Consider the following 4,926-nt stretch of genomic DNA (forward strand, 5'->3'; position numbering starts at 1 on the left):
AGTAAATAATAATAAGTTGACAGATAAATAATAATAAATGATAATAAAGGAAATAATAATAAACAGAGAAATAATATATAATAAATGGCAGGCATTACAACATCTTGCTTAGGTGTTTATCTAAACGAATCTTAAAGCTTCGTACTGAACTACACTGCACTGCCTCTGCTGGAAGTTTATTCCATTCATTAACTACAAGGTTGGCGAATTTGTTTCTGCCCACTTCCAAATTAAATCTATTTCCTGGCAGTGTGAGACCAGATGCTCACTACTCTTATACCATATCTGTGGTCTGTGACGCTCTGTGACCTGTGTTCTATCATATACTCTTTCAGTCCTCTTCACAGACGATCTACTTGACTGCACATCTACACATTCCTATGCTGGCAACACTACGTGGATCGCTGCAGAACCTCTGACCTTTCTGTCATTTCTGGTTGAATCAAAGAAAATGAAAGTCATTCAACTCTCCCAAGACTCAGCTTTTCCATCTATCCACTCGATACTGTCTACAGCAGAGCTATCCTATATTCTTCAATGGTGCACAACATTTTTCTTCTGACGCCCGAATATTCTTGGACTATTTTCCATTTGTAAACTCAACTGGAAAACTCACATCTCAACTACTACTGCAGCAGCTTCAGTGAAATTGGGTGATCTGTACTGCCTTCGGGATTCTTTTAACTCTCGCTGGCCCTATACATGGGACTCGTGCAATCTTGTTTGGAGTATGACTCCCATGTTTCGGGTAATACCTTCAATACTCCTTAGCACGATAGAGCCCAAAGCTTTCCACCTTACTAATATATATATATATATATATATATATATATATATATATATATATATATATATATATATATATATATATATATATATATATTTATATTTATTGTAGTAAAGGTGAGACAGTTGAGTGGTAAAGGTGGTAAAAAGGCCGGTTAAAGTATTAACACTATATTGCTAGGTAGAAAAACGCAGGTTGGAGTAGGAACACTATAAATGCAGTACTGTAGTGAACAATGTGTGTGTATTCACTTGGTCTTTCACTTGGTCTTTTGGATCACGTGTTCGACTCGTCGATCACGAGTCGAACACGTGATCCAAAAGACCAAAAGACCAAGTGAATACACACACACACACACACACACACACACACACATATATATATATATATATATATACATATATATATATACATATATATATATATATATATATATATATGTTGAAGTATGTAATATATATATATATACATATATGTGTGTGTGTTTCAATCAACTTCGGCATCTTGTTCACTAGAGCACTGCATCCTTATTTCTTTTGCACAACAGTTTTCATGGGTACTGATCTTCAGAGCTCGGTAACTGTATGCCTCCCCTTGTAACACTCTTCCCTTAATTTTTACTATTATCTTTCGCAAGAGTTCAGTGTGTTCTGTCTCTCTTTCCTTCTGCTGGGAGACTTTAACTACCTTGCCCATGGCGCGTCTCCTTCCGAGTAGCCTTTCCAAGAAGGTAATTTCAAGATGTTTCCCCTAATTGGCACTTCATTTCGATTTAGAACCGCTTTCTCCCCTGATGTCTCGTCCCGTCTTGAACACGGTGAGTCTGGAGTGAAGAGGAATGACGTCATCAGTCGTACTAGAGGTGTTTTGGGACATCTACGAAATTCCGAGAAGGTTGGAGAAGGAGGGAAATGGGGAAGAGCAAATTGTTGGTGGCACAATCGGGAGCCGATCTCTTATTCGCTTGGTTGTGGGTTCGAATCCCCCAGTTCTCTCCGGTTTCCAGTAGTGACTGTTACCTGTCCTAATAGTCCAAGCGCAAAGGGCAAAGGTTACGGCTTCGGCCGCAGTTACTCAGCATCTCCTGGCATAGGATCCTCACCTTTACCAGCTTCACAAACGTCTCTCGCTCCTAATCGGGTTCGAATCCTCGAGAGTTGGGTTAACAGTTCGATGTTGTACCAGTTAGTCGAAGACCATGTTGACTGATAATTCTTTAAGGCGTTCTAGTTGTTTTGATTTTTATTGATTTATTTATATATTACTATTATTGTTTATGCCTGAGGGGGAGTGGGTGGGGGATGGGGGTGAGGGAGTATGTGTGAGAAATAAATTGATAGAGCCCGAAGGGATTTCTCCCCGTCTTCTCCTTTTCTGCTTGAGGGGACGGAGAGGGGGGGCGGTCGCCGATTTAATGAAGCGGCCTTGCTATGGATGTGCTGTGTCTTGCGACACTGCTTCTGACCAGGGCAGTGGGAGAGATGCAGGGATGACCCCTTCATCCAGGAGGTGCCAAGATAAGAGGGTGGAAGGGAGTGTAGTATGTTGGGGATGGAATGGGTGGGAGTGGTTTTTATGCCTTTGTTTTTTTGGCTACCTCACTTGTAGGTGTGGGGGGGGGAAGCCTTTGGTATATGTATGTATGTATTATTGTTTATGTATTGGGATTCCTTTCACTGATTATGGTGAACTTGGGTCCTCGAAGGATTAAAAGCCCTTGAAACAGCGATGGAAGGTAAGAAATGGTGTGTCTGAGGGAGGGATCCGTGAGAACAGGAAAGGCTTATTGCTATGCGCTAAAACGGACATTTAAATCTGACCCATGACGCAGCAGGGAATGGCGAAGGGAATGTCGTACTGTGTTTGTGCAAGCGTGTTAGAGGATAATCATATGTGTTGTAAATATATTGAGGAAACAAAGGAGGGAAAATGTCGAGAATATTCATGTTGTGTGGTGTGTGTCTGGGGAGGGAGTGTTTGGAGTGTTTGTGGAGGCTTGAGGAAGTTTGTGGTTTTCTAACGTGCTAAAGAGCTACGAACTAATCTTATATTATTGCGAATTATTATATGTTCTTTGGGGGAGGGGGAGGAATATGTGTGAAAATTTTGTCCAAATTTTATGGTATATATAATGGTTCAATTTAATCCTTATGGTTGTAAATAAACATAAGATTTATTAGTATTTGTTAATGCTTTTTGCCTCAGTCATTTCCCCATGTAGATTTTGGATTTTGTTTTTGAATCCAGACTAATGCAGGATACTTTTTATGTATTTTTCTTTATATTTTTTACCTCGTGCTCAATTTGAATGCTGCTGCATTCTTTAGTTTAGACTTAACACTGCTTCAGGGAAGTAGTTCTAATATTCTTTTTATCTTATGTCTTGAAATGTTAATGATTCTTCGCTCTCCTCTATTGAAACTAGTCTATACTCTAGATGGTGAATATATATTTCATTGTAAATTAGAAGTGGGAAGTGGGTCTTGACATTTGAATATCTCTGTGGTTGCCGTTCATAAGAAATGTCGACAGCCATTGCAATCTATCTCAGGGAGCACGTTTCCCCTCGCTTTGACACAAGATTGGGGGAGATTACGAGAGACCATAAGGCCTACACTAAGCAGTACAAAGGAGGAGATTGCCAGCAGGAGACCTTTTGGTCCATAACTAGGTCGGGTGGAGAAAAACAATAATGATAAGTAAATAGATAAAAACTATAATAATACGGTATAATAATAAATAAAATATATAAATAAATGCATAGGTATAGTTAAATAATAAACAAACAGTTGAATAGCAAATAATGATAAATTGACATAAATAATAACAAATGAAAATCAGCAAATAATAAACAGACAAATAACAAAAATAATATAAAATAAATGGCAGGCATTACAGCATTTTGCTTAGGTGTTTATATAAACTAATCTTAAAGCTTCGAACTGAGCTACATTGCACTGTCTCTGCAGGAAGTTTATTCCATTCATTAACTACACGGTTGGCAAAGTTGTTGCTACTCGCTTCCAAATTAGATTTATTTCCTGACAGTTTGAGACCATTATGTCTTGGATTCTCATTCAATGTAAAAATTTTGTCTCTTTTGATGTTGTCAATTCCCTTTGAAATCTTAAAGCCCACCCGTCATCTCTATCCTTAAAGTTATCTCTTCTTTAAAAAAAAAAAAAAAAAAAAAAAAAAAAAAAAAAAAAAAAAAAAAAAAAAAAAATCGGCGCTCTTAATCTTCGCGGCATTTCCTTCGCCTCCGTAGTGAAGTGTTTAGGAACCTTAGCGTGGATGGGAACTTGAGTGGAACGGGGAATGAGGGTGATCATTGTGGCCGTTACGACCTAGGCGGGATCTCTGAATCACCAAATCCGTCTAGCAACATCTACGTCACAAAGCGGCACGGAAGAGCTTGAAACGCACGATACTTATTGATAGTTGCTATTGCTACTGATAATGGCGTCGTTATACACTAAAGAATTATGTCTCATGTGCTCATACTGGAATTTGGGATCGTGTGATAGGAATGTGAGAGAGTTATGGGAGTAGGTAATAGGGCGTGGAGAGAGAGAGAGAGAGAGTGGGGGGGGGGGGTGCTATCTCTTTCCGTCCAACGGAATCTTAAGGCATGGAAAGTGTTTCCCGTTTGAGCCCGTACGTGACCTAAGGCGCATCAGATCTATATAAATACATCGTGTATTGTTGTATTAATATAGTTCTATGTAGAAAAATTAAATATTTTAAGAGAAATTATGTATGTAGTAATATGTTGCAACGAATTTTTTTTTACATTTTTTCTTTATAGCTTGTGTTCGGTTCGTATATAAATACATCATGTATTGTTGTTCTATTGATACAGTTCTATGTAGAAAAATAAACTTTAAGAGAAATTATGTATGTAGTAATATGTTAGCAACGATTTTTTTGTATAGTTTATGTTCGGTTCGTATATAAATATATCATGTATTGTGGTTGTATTAATACAATTTTATATAGAAAAACAAACTGTTTTAAGATAAATTATGTATGTAGTAATATGTTACAACGAAAATTTTACAACGAAAATTTTTTGCTTTTTTATAGTTTATGTTCGGTTCGTATATAAGTACATCACGTATTGTTATTGTATTAATACA

Source organism: Oratosquilla oratoria, chromosome 4 (genome assembly GCF_046742065.1).
Source record: "Oratosquilla oratoria isolate Oo_2021 chromosome 4, ASM4674206v1, whole genome shotgun sequence".
In the NCBI taxonomy this organism is placed as follows: Eukaryota; Metazoa; Arthropoda; class Malacostraca; order Stomatopoda; family Squillidae; genus Oratosquilla; species Oratosquilla oratoria.